Here is a 12,919-nt window from a genome sequence, read left to right as displayed (position 1 = left end):
GATGTTTAGCAGATTTCCCTACTAAAAATCAAATCACCAGTAGCGGAGCATCAGGAATTGGCTCCACTGTTAGGCTTCTAAGAGCTTCAGGTCCCGAAGGGTTGCCTAAATAGATTCTGGCCCACAGTTCTTAGAATTCTCTTGGAGATAGTTTACCCTGAAAGGCTGTTCGTGTTCTATTTCTCATCTTTCACTTAGAGATCAGTGTTTATTTTGCGTACACCATGACATCAGCGTTAGGCAATTAGGAGAAAATCTAATCATTTCACCTTTATTTTAAATGGCTCTTGGATTCCCTCCAGTCTCATTGTGAAGCAGGCAGGGGGAAAAAAAGGGTAATAATCTGATTTCTGTCCATATTTTTAGTGTTTTATGCTTTCCATTAAAGTCTTGCTTATCTCCAGTGTGCTTGTTCTGACTTTTTGAACTGCAGGGTCAAAAACTTCCCCTCCCCGACATTTTTTTCCTGAGTGGCCTGTCTTCGAAAAGTCTAAATAACATTGATCGTGGTGTTTAATACACGAATGAAACCCATGGTTATTGACTATATAATTAATATACTGTCTAAAAGTGAAGTTTGGTAGCCCAGTATATACAGGTTTATATATTGACGTGTTTCTTTGGCAATATGCCTTCTAAGGTTTTATTCATAGAAAATGAAACTGTTCGTTGCATCTCGTTTCCTTGTCACTTGTTAGAAAGCCACTTCTCCCCCCAGTAAATTGATTGTTTCCTTATCTCAAAGAGAGGATTTCCCCCCTCGTATTCCCCCTCCCTTTTTTATGCAGTGTGTTAGCTCTTAGTTTTATAATCCACTCTGCTGGTAGAGTTCTGGCTTTCAGAAACACTTTTGGGAATAATCATTTTTTTCCTCAAAAAAGAGAGACTTCAGATGTTTAATTTTCATTGTTTTGGAAAAAAACCTCAACTGAGCATGTTTCATTATTAAGCTGATAAGTATTGTTAATGTCAAGGAAAAAAAGGAAAAGAATGGGTACTGTTAGGACCATTGATTATTTCTTAACACAAGTAATCCATGTTCATCGTAGAAAAGTAACCTGCAGACAAGAAAAAACAAAAAACAAAATTGTCCCACCAGTCGGCAATAACTGCTTGTGTAGCTGACTGCTCTTCTCTATACTTGTATGTGTGTATAGTTTTAACTTAAAAATGGGGTGATATTATGCATATTATTCTGTGACACTTTGTTCCTAGCACTAAAGGATGGACCTCTTTCCTACTTCAGTAAAAATAGATCTGTGTTATTTTTTTTTAGCTCTGCATCATTTTAATTAGTATTTGCCTATACGAATGTGTGAATTTATTGAGCCAATTCACCTACTGGATATGTATATTTTCTAGCTTTTTAAATTTTATTGAGATATAATTGGCATATAACATTGTATTAGTTTAGACGTACACATACTTTCTAATTGTTATCATAAACTCAGATTTTGATGGGCAGAAGCATCATCCTTTGTTGCACTGGGAAAATGTGTGCCTTCTCCTCTTGTTCTGTACGTTTCTCTGTGCCTTCTTTGCCTCAGTCCAGTGAGAGCTCCTCTGACCCTCACGGGCTGGCAGGTGATTTGAGCAGGCACTAGAATCCTCTGGAGCAACAGCAGGTAGAAGACCAGGAAGGAGAGGCGCTAGGAAGGCCCAGAGCCACCGGTGGCTTCATCCTACCTACCACGTGGACGGGGTTGTGGCTGCTAGAGGAGGCTTGGATCCTCTTGTTTTCTGCTAGAAATGGCCTCTTGAACACATCTGACTTGCTTTATAGATCAACCTGATTCTTTATCTAAAGCTATTAATGAATGATTATTAAAAATCTTTTCATTACATTTGCGATGGAGGTTTCAATTCATTGAGAAAAGTACGTAACACCTGTCTTCATTGACCGCCTGCGCCACCCTCTCCTTCTAGGTGACTAATTTTGTTGGTTTGGTTTTTGGCCACACCGCACAGCTTGCGGGATCCTAGTTCCACAACCAGGTAATGAGCTCACGCCCTCAGCAGTGAAAGTACGGAGTCCTAACCACTGGACCGCCAGGGAATTCCCCTAGATGACTTTAAGTCAAGATAACCGGGACTTCCCTGGTGGCGCAGTGGTTAAGAATCCTCCTGCCAAAGCAGGGGACACGGGTTCCATCCCTGGTCTGGGAAGATCCCACATGCCGCAGAGCAACTAAGCCCGTGTGCCACAACTACTGAGCCTGCACTGTAGAGCTCGCGAGGCACGACTACTGAGCCCGTGTGCCGACAGCCCGTGCTCCGCAACAAGAGAAGCCACCGCGATGAGAAGCCCGCGCATGGCAATGAAGAGTAGCCCCCGCTCGCCGCAACTAGAGAAAACCCGCGTGTAGCAACGAAGACCCAGTGCAGCCAAGAAAAAAAAATCAAAATAACCTTGTCCCCAAGATCTGCAGTCTATTTGGAGCAAGGCTTGGGGCTAAGTAGTAATATCACAACTCAAATTAAAATTCAGTAAATGGAGAGATCACTGGAGACTGGAGTCATCAGAAAAGATTTCACAAAGAATTGGTTGATTTGAGACTCACAGATTGTATCCTTCATTTAGGTCAAGGCCATCTGATCTATATGGAAAACACATGCAACGCCGGCTAACAGCCATTCATTCCATATTCACTGCTGGCAGATGAAGCTATGTAGATGCCATGAGAGTTAGGTAGATGGCAGCAAAGGAAACTGGGCCCCTGTATGAGTAATGTCTGACCATGGCTGATGGAGGAGGACTTACGTGTATTACCTATTGCCAGACCCCACTCTTGCACTGGGCTTGTCCTAAGAGTTTGTGACTCGCCAGTGAACTCGTGGCTGTTCTTGAGACCGAACCTACCACCTGGCCATTTTTTTGCAGCCTTCTAGCTTTGTCAGGTTCTTCATGGCTGTCACCTTGGACCCCCTTACTCCTTAGCTGTTGATAAATCTCCGATGTATACTTATCAAGAAAGCAGTTTCTCTTTCGGCCTTGAATATAGACCACGTGAAAAACAATCCCACCTGCCTCGTGAGAAATGTTTATATCCAATTCAAAAGTAATCATGTAGGGCTTCCCTGTTGGCGCAGTGGTTGAGAAGCTGCCTGCTAATGCAGGGGACACGGGTTCGAGCCCTGGTCTGGGAGGATCCCACATGCCGTGGAGCAACTAGGCCCGTGAGCCACAACTACTGAGCCTGCGCGTCTGGAGCCTGTGCTCCGCAACAAGAGAGGCCGCCATAGTGAGAGGCCCGCGCACCGCGATGAAGAGTGGCCCCCGCTTGCCGCAACTAGAGAAAGCCCTCGCACAGAAACGAAGACCCAACACAGCAAAATTAATTAATTAATTAATAAAACTCCTACCCCCAACATCTTTAAAAAAATAAATAAGCGTGTAAACTTTTGATAATTGTGAGCCAATCTTACAAAATCGTATGTGCTCCCTGGGGTATTACCCAGTTGGTAATTGGAAGTTGGTGCTTTCATTAAAAATGACAGCTCCCTCAGTTAACATTCTTGTGCTTGTAAAATGCAGATAACTCAGCCTATATTTAACTTGTGTGGTGCAGCTTCCTTTCCGTGGTTAGGTAACCAGGCGCTGGTGCCCGGGAAAGCAGGGGAGCTCGCTGCAGGGAACGGCAGCTTTGTGCCCATGAATGCCCTACCCCGAAACGGAGTCAGAACAACCAGGACCTTTTAAAAATAAGCTCTGATTGGACTCTCATCTCTCCTCTCACGGTGGACACTGCTGTTCATGTTGAAGTTTATTTATATCTTCAGTCAGCCATGGTACAGAGGTCATTTCTATTGGCCTAAAATTTTAGAGGCTTATGTTTGCTTCGGAAAGCTGATCTCCCCAGCACGTAGGCTTGGAATGCCAAGCTGGTCTTCGTAGAAGCTCTTCTGCCTCCATAGCAAACCACCCCCTACCACTACCACCACCACCACCAATTTCTTTCTCCGCCATTTATTTAAAATTTGAACGGCTTTCGAAGGTGCATCCCTGTAGACGAGCTCTCCTCCCCTAATGGGCTCTCTCCAGGCAGCAAACCTTCCACGAAGGAGCCACTAATTAAACAGAAAATGGTTTGTCTTGCTTAGCCACGTTCCATGAATCTAGCAGTCAATTTAGAAGATGGCAACATCCTTCTTTATGGCTATGACTTTAATAATATTCCTTTTTTATAGATTTTATTTATCTATCTATTTTTGGCTATGTTGGGTCTAAGTTGCTGTGCGCTGGCTTTCTCTAGTTGTGGTGAACGGGGGCTTCTCTTTGCTGTGGTGTGCAGGCTTCTCTCGTTGCAATGGCTTCTCTTGTGGAGCACGAGCTCTAGAGCACAGGCTCAGAAGTTGTGGCGCGTGGGCTTAGTTGCTCCGCGGCATGTGGGATACTCCCAGACCAGGGCTCGAACCCGTGTCCCCTGCATTGGCAGGTGGATTCTTAACCACCGCGTCACCAGGGAAGCCCCTAATAATATTCTTTTGTCTTCCCGCCAGCGGTTAGGGGGTGTGTGTGTGTGTGTGTGTGTGTGTGTGTGTGTGTGCGCGCGCGCATGTGTGCGCGTGTGTGTCCTGTTTCTGTCTTCCTCTCCATCTTGAAGAGGAAGATTCGTTGCCATGGACTTTTTATGAATATCCTTATTAAAGTTACTCTTGAAGGATCAAACCCACGCAGAGCCTTCCTGGTTGGAGAGCGGGGCTGTGGGAAAGCGTTTCCATTTGCAGTGGAGGCACGCACAGGGCTTTCAGGGAAGATGCCTGTCAGTCAAAGGGCTCTCGTGTTGTGAGAGGCCCACACGGCTCTCTGGCCTTCTCCCTCCGAGGGAGAATTGGAGGTGTTAGCAAGCTTCCCTGGGCAGCATCACTCCCGCCCCGGTGGATGTGCACACCCCAGCCAGGCTGCACATGACTCCTAATAGAACCTTTAGCTCCTGGAGCCGAGTCTCATTTCGTGTGTGTTATTCAAGTGAGGGAGGCTAGAAAAGCAGAGCCCTCTTAAATAGAGAGTGACATCCTTGCATCGTAGTGGTGTTCCGTTCGTGACATAATTGTCACAGCAAATTACCAGTTAGGTTAAATATTGAGCTGGTAGTTCTCGGAGCTTCAATTATTTCCTCCACCCCACCCTCCCCACCCGCCCCTACCCTTGCCATCACCTGCTATCCTGCACTTCTAACTTGATCTTCTGCCAAGTGGTAGCTTTTAAGTGAGGCTTAGAGAAGATACACTTTACAACGGGAGCAATAAATCCGGCTTGGGGCAAATTATAGGACTCCAGGATCATCTGAATGAGGGGTACAATTTTTGCTCGGCGTGGGAGGGGGCGTAAGCTGGGTCATCTTTTCCGACTTCTAACTCCAGCTATAAAACTGCTGGGTCAGTCGGTATATCTCGCGAGGCTGTTTCCTGATGTGAAAACCCCATTTGAGATGCCACAAGAAATGCAAAGGAAATAAATAGGACTCGGTCCCTTGTCTCCAAATTTTAATCCCTCTGGGGGAAGACCCACAGCATGGAAGAACACTTCTTATAAACAAGCAAAGAAATAGCAGATTGAGTGTGTGGTGTGGGAAAGGAGCGGGTGGAGAGGAGAGAAAAGACTCTGGTGGAGGCAGTCCCAACACGTGTGCGTTGTCCTCATAAGGGCGAGAAAATGGAGTGGCAGGGAGAAAAGAGAGGTCCATTTCCAGCTGAAGGAGCGGCACACGCGTAGTCTCGGGAGCAGGACAAAGGAAAGCGGGTGTGGGTGAGACCAAGTAAATCAGCGTGGCTCAAGTGACGGATCTTTGTAGAGAAATAGTAAGCGAGATTGCTGAACATCAGGAGAGCGGCTTGGAGCTTAGTACTTAAGCCCTTTGGAACGCAGGTCCCAGCGAGCATCCTTTGTCTTTAATTGACCAATTGTCGGCTGCTGCTAGAGCTGGTGTCCTGGCCAGCCAGGTGCCCGGGAGGATTGCTCCAGTGCAGCCTCTCTGCTTCGCCAACTAAAGAGCCGAGGAAATCCTGCAGGGGATGTTATTGGAGTGTTGTACACTCCATTTCTCACAAGCTTCGTGCTGGGCAGCTCATTTTCTTTGGACAAAGATAGACTGGCTCCCTCTCTTGTTGATGGAATGAAAATTCTCCCTTGCATTATGGCTCATGTGATAGCTTTGGAGGCAGTGCTGTGGGGATAATGAAGAGTCTCTTAATGGCTCTAGTTAAACCCAGTAATATCCCTCTATCACCCTTCAGCCGGCTGCGGGACTGTAACCCACATCTGTATTCCTCAACGTCTAGTACCCACCGCTGGCATCTTCAGAGCGCTAAGACGACACTGGCCGTCACTCCCCTGCCTCCCGGAGCATATTCACAAACCGGCGCTCGTCCCTTGACTCTAGGGTTGTGCCTCCTCCGGCTCCAGCCCGTCGGCCGAGGTCAGTCTCCTTGAAAACACTGGGCAAGTCCAGGTTATTTCGGCCACAGCATCACCCTTCCCAGTCTCTTAGCTACTGGCCTGCCGGTTTAGTGCCCCCAAAGGAAGAGAACTCATCTTGTTCAGGAAAAGGGGGAACTGAATTTGCTTCAGGACCCGCCTAGGTCTAATTAGTCCAGTCTGTAAGCAGGGTTTGCCCCCTGTGTGAGGTGTGTGTGCACGCATGTGGCATGCGCACGTGTGTGCCCTCGGCTACAGTAACCCATGCTTGGCGATGGCCGCCGCTCCCTCAGCTGGGCCCGCCTCAGTCCTGTTCTCCAGGCAGCTCTGGTGCGTAAGGCCACCTTCCAACCCCTTGGCCTTCCAGAATTTCCCATATTCACCCCCAAATGGAAAAGTAGCCAAGTGGATATGAACAGTCAAGGCAACTTTCAGATGCACTTGAGTGAACTAGGATATCCGCCCCCCCCACCCCACCCCCGGGGCAGAGGAGGGGGATGGCAAGGGGGCAGGAGAAAAGGTATAGGTGAGGACAGAGGTCACTTTAACCTAAATTAAATAATGGAAATGACACTTATGAACAGCACTGAGAGCAAGGCAGCCAGAGCTCCCTGACCAGGACAAATGGCTCTCCTGGGGAACAGCCTCCTCTCCTGGACGTGGGGGGAAGGGGTCCCTCCACCAACCAGGGCTGAGGCAGGGCCTTCGCTGCCTGATTTAGCCTGGAAGTTAAAATCGCTGGAGCAGTTTACAGAAACACCAGAGTGAGCTGTGGCCCACAATCAGTAGGCAGGATCCAGAGATGATGGCATAAACGTTTCAAATGTGCTCAGGGTAATTAGTTTTGAATTACCATGTGCATATTTTAAACATTTAAATGATCATCCCAGGTTTTCAAAAACAGGTCACACAGCTTCGTGTCGCTCACCCTCCCGGTGCAGCCTCCCCGCGGGAAAGCAGCGGGCGCTGGGCTCGGGGATGGAGCCAGGTGGATGGAGCAGAGCGGTTCTGCGGCTTCCACGGAGAGAGAGGAGAGCTGGAGCCACGCTAAGCCCTCGGATCAAGAGGGATTAGGCCGCAGCCCCGGTCCTGGCGCAGCCTGCTCTCCCAGGACTTTCCTTCCTCCAATCCAGTGTCGTCTATGCCAGTTTTTCAAAACGATTTGTTCAGGTTTTACGTTTTCCATTGTGCATGAAAATGCAATTCCCTTGGGGTAGCTTTCTTTTTTTTTTTTTTCCATTTTATTTTTTGAAGACCTTGGACGGATGGGAAACTTGAAAGATGATTAGCCAGGTAGGAATGACACGTGGGGTTTTACAACGGCGACCATGTCCACCAGTCAACTTCCAGCAACTTCCGTCCCTCCAGGTTTAGGCCAGAATGCAAATAGATGTTTCTAAAATTCCTAACTCAGTAAACAGCAGAAAGGGCAAGGGCTTTCATGCCACAACCCTGCGGCCTCTCTCCTCTTACAGGAATGACTAAAGGAGGTGCACGCTGATATCTTACAGAGGACCTTTCTAGGTCCTTCCTGTTTGGAGAAGGACCTAGAAAGGGGGGTGTTTATAAAGTCAGGTCTCTAACTTAATAAAGGACCTGAATTTAGAGCAGAGGCTTAGAGAGCCGCCCGGCATCCTTTTCTCCTGTTAAATGATGTTCCTCCAGCAGGGGGAGCTGGGAGAATTAAAAACTATGAGCCCTTGTCTAGGACCTTTTGAGTGGGAGCTATCGGTGCTGAGATCCTGATTGAATGAAAATTGTTCATTATGCAAACTGTGTGGCTCGATACACAGAGGCAGCCCCCAGGCACAAACCCCAAGTAGTTGCTTTTTCTCTCTGCAGATTAAAACATATGAATTGCTTTGATGTAATCTTAGAACAAATCCTAATAGAAATTTTATTTCTTCTGAAGTTGCCTGTCATTTCTTATTGCCCCCCTTCTTCTGTCCTATTAATACCCTTACAGTCAGGGATATATGCAGCAGAGTTTAGACTGTATTTGAGGATGGGAACAGTGTGCTTTCCTTGGCAATAGCCCAGGTTATTTAAATACATGTACACTGCTTGCAATATGTTTAATCTCTTGGTTTCCCCCCTCCCCGCTATTTATCATCTTAATGGAATGCTACAGAATATCCCATTATGCAATGTGTTTAAATTGATAAATTATATTAGAAAATATTGGATCAGATATTTTTAATGGTAAGTGTGTTTTGTTGAAATAAGATCAGTGGCTTGCAGGGTAGGCGTTGCAAGGATTTGGGAATAAGCTATATTTATGACCTATTTGGCTAATTAAAATTAAAGCATAATTTTAGCATGAAGTTCCTGCAAGACTTTGCAGAGAGGGTGGAGGAAGCAACTTGCCCAAATCCGGTTACTTTTAAAGTCAGTTGCCATAACAACTTCACGTGAGCCATATTTTTACTTGAAAATTCCTTTTAGGATTCGGTTGCTATAATAATATGCCTCAGCTCTTTTTAGGAGGCATATTTTCCTATTTTTCCTTTTGTGATCATTTCAAGGCTTTCAATACTGTAACAAAAATTACCGTGTAAATAGCTCAACTCTTCCTTCTTCCACAGAAGCAGAGTAGCCCCCCAGAATGGAAGTGTGGGCTACAGGGAATTCTTCTGCAGGGAGGGTTCTCCCAGACCACGGGGGAAGAGGGCCACGTTCTAGGGGTCCATTGCTGCAGGAGCCAGTGTCCTTGTGGGTGGGAATCATTAAGCCAACAGAATTTTCTGAAGTGTGACTGTTCACCTTTTCTGTGTCCTGGGGGTTTTGCATAAGGCAAAGGCCAGTCTGTATTCTGGAGGCCTATCGGCTGCCGTCAACTTGTCGTTAAGAGGACCTACTGGCATTTGATGGCCAAGTGAGGCAATCCCCAAAGTACTTACTTAGAAGCAGAGTCGTAGCAGAGTAAAGTTCAGTGCCCTTTCTTGCGCCGTTTAGCTGTTAACCTTCATTCATTAGATGATATGACCTCAGAGAAGCACTTGTATCCAAGATCTTCCGGCCACAGGTACACCAGAGGGGTCTAGTTGCTGCCAGCCTTCCAGCTCTCTCCGGGGCTGACACTGTCATCGCGAAGGGCAAGCTCAGGGTTCCAAGGAAAAGGTTTTGCAAGTGGGAAGAATATGGCATTTCAAAAGATTTATGGTCCCATCTCCTTGAAGGAACTCAGCTGTTCCTGCCCACTTCCTGTGTCCCTTCCCGGGCGGAAGCTGCGATCAAGTCTTTGAATTGACCCCACTGTGGCTTTAGTGACCACAGCTCCTCTTCCTGGGTCTTTCCGTGGTCCTTCCTCTCCCTCACCCATCTTTCCTCCTCCCACCCCAGCTCTTTGGTGGGATCTCGAATTGTCACATCTTTCCTGGGACTCTGAGGATTGCAAAGGAGGCTAGTGAAGACAAGAGGGGACCTGATGGCTCTCCTTCCTTCCCCTGGGGGTCTCTGTAGTGGGCAGCCCACCTCGCCTCCTGCTGTCCTTACCTGTGCAGTGAGGGTAACGCTTTCCACCACCCCTGCTTTATAGGGCGGAAGCGAGGATCAACTGCAATGATTTGTGACAAAGAGAAAGCATAAGCCCCTCTATAAATGTGCCAGGGATAATAAGTGTTATATTTTCTCCTCTGGGTGAAGCAGGCTTGGGAACTATGGAGCTTATAGTCTAGAAAAATCAGCTGGTCCGGAAACAGGAGCTGCTCTTTCCAGAGCTCGGCAGCGTGTCTCTGAAGGGGATTTTGGTGAAGGTTTGCGTCTGTCTGGGGATGCTCAACCTTTTGACTGTTCCGTACACGTCCGCGGAAACGTAATACTTGACATTTCTCAACCACCGGCTGTGCTTTTTTTGTTTTCCCCATACCGAATGTAACTGAACTATATGTTCAGGGAAATGGAAATAAAACATGATTGCTCGGTTTCGATACGAAGCTGGAGTTTCTGCTTCCTCCTCATCCTCCTTTGAGGACTTTCATCCTTTCCCCACGTTCTGGGCCCCCGGCATTGGAAGCAGACTGTCCCTTCACACAGGAGGGAGCCAGCATGGGGTGGGGATGGGGGCACAAAATGAGGGCTCTGCAGTCCGACAGATCTGGGTTCAAATCCCATACCCTTCACTTATCTGACCTCAGAATTCATTCCCTCACGTAAAAAGCACGGATGATAAAAACCCATGCCTTTCAGGCTGTTGTGAAGATTAGAAATACTACTTGTAAAGCATCTAGCATATAATGGGCTAAATTCAAAACCTGCAGGGATGATTGCTGTCTGTGCTCGTGGAAGGGCCGAAATTCCTTTGGTCAGTCTGGCCCCACTGCCAGTGCCCTGTGACCTCGGGGAGGGGGCGATATTTTCATTCCCTCAACTGATTAGAATGAGACAGCTTCTGAGCCCGGGGGTGACCTTCATTTTCAGAGTTCCTGAAGGCAAATCTGGGACAGTGTGTGGACAGCATTCCAGGTAAGTGGTTTTGACTCAGCTGAAGAATGATTTTATAATGATCAGAACCGACCAATGACATGAGGTCACTTCAGAATATAATGAGCTTCCATATGTTTTCCATTAAGAAAAGGCTGGTGGGGCTTCCCTGGTGGTGCAGTGGTTAAGAATCCGCCTGCCAGTGCAGGAGACATGGGTTCGAGCCCTGGTCCGGGAAGATCCCGCATGCCGTGGAGCAACTAAGACCATGTGCCACAACTACTGAGCCCGCGTGCCACAACTACTGAAGCCCACGCGCCTAGAGCCCGTGCTCTGCAACAAGAGAAGCCATCGCAGTGAGAAGCCCGCACACCGCAACGAAGAGTAGCCCCCGCTCGCCGCAACTAGAGAAAGCCCACGTGCTGCAACTAGAGAAAGCCCACGTGCAGCAACGAAGACCCAACGCAGCCAAAAATAAATAAATAAATTAATTAATTAATTAAAAAAAGAAAAGGCTAGTGTAACACACATTGTAAAGCAACCATACTCCAATAAAATTTAATGAGAAAGAAAGAAAGAAAGAAAGAAAGAAAGAAAGAAAGAAAGAAAGAAAGAAAGAAAGAAAGAAAGAAAGAAAGAAAGAAAGAAAGAAAGAAAGAAAGAAAGGAAGGAAGAAAGAAAGAAAGGAAGGAAGGAAGGAAGGAAGGAAGAAAGAAAAGGCTGGTAAACATTTGCAAAGCCCCTGCAGGAGAAAAGCCCTGTGCTTGGTCCTTGAAGCTCAGAGGACACACCGTGAGGAGGAACATCCTGGCTGCAGGGCTTGGCTTAACACCTCCCTCTGATTCCCTTCCTCTCCGGGGATTCCTGCGGGGAGATGCTCTGTCGTGGCCTGCTATCTTAGAAACCACCTCCAAGGTTTCTAAGGTTCTCAGGGCTGAGTGACACTCTGAGACGGGAACATGGCTTGGAAAAGTGTTGCCTGGGTTTGAGGAAAGGCTCGATGTCCCTGTGGTTTTGTTACAGAGCCAAAGTTACAGGTGCCTCAAGGGCAGGCAGAGAGTCCATTGGGTGGTGGACTAGAATGAAGGCTTTGCCTGAGAGCAGTTCCCCAGATGGCTTTGGCTGTCACTGTGGGTTGAATGGTGTTTCCCCAAAAGCTATGTCTAATGGATCCCATGAGTGTGACCTTATTTGGAAAGAAGGTCTTTGCAGATGTAATTATGTTAAGGATCTCGAGATGAGATCATCCTAAATTAGGCCGGACCCTAAATCCAATGACGAGTGTCCTTAGAAGAAAAGGATTGAGGACACACAGAGGAGGTGACGTGAGGACAGAAGCAGAGATTGGAGTAATGCTTCTTCAAGCCAAGGACATCAAAGATTGCTGGCAGCTACCAGACACTAAGAGAGACGTGGAGCGGCTTGTCCCTCAGAGCCATCAGGAGGAAACAACCCTATCGACCCCTTGATTTCAGACGTCTGGCCTCCAGAACTGGAGAGAAGAAGCGTGTGTGGTTTTGAGCCATCCAACTTGTGGTCCTTTGTTTTGGCAGCCCTAGGAAACTATATAGCTCTTGTTCTGCCGTCTTGAATTCTCTCATGCTCTTCACACTGGGGCAGTGAGGGAAGCCATGGGCTTACTCAAGTGGCCATGATATTCCGTGAACAACTGTCTCCCTTGATGCTGGGGCTGTTCTGTTAGGTTCCTCACCTCAGGACTCTCCCTTCTCTATTCCCAAATGCTCCCTGGCATCTGCTTCCTTCTGCACCAGGTACAATGGTGTTGTATTCTCAGTGGCTGGGTTTTATTGCTTAATGATGTCTGAGCCACAGCATGAAGGAACACGGGGCCATTGGCACGAGGCCCATATCCCGTGCGAAAAGAAAGGCATATCACCAACAGGAATAACATTTTTGAAAATCACCTTAAAAAAAAAAAAAAAAAAAGATAGCACCAAGCATGCAATAAACAGCGTTCAACCACAGTCTGCCAGCCATAAATTTAATCTGTTTTGACCTGGCCACAGCTGTTTTCCTCTCCTTTCTTCAGCATCTTATGCTGAACTGGCAGTGGCCAAG

This window comes from Grampus griseus (genome assembly GCF_964374135.1).
Source record: "Grampus griseus genome assembly, chromosome: 20".
Lineage (NCBI taxonomy): Eukaryota > Metazoa > Chordata > Mammalia > Artiodactyla > Delphinidae > Grampus > Grampus griseus.
The sequence above is the reverse complement of the archived record's forward strand: the minus strand, read 5'-3'. Positions refer to the sequence as shown.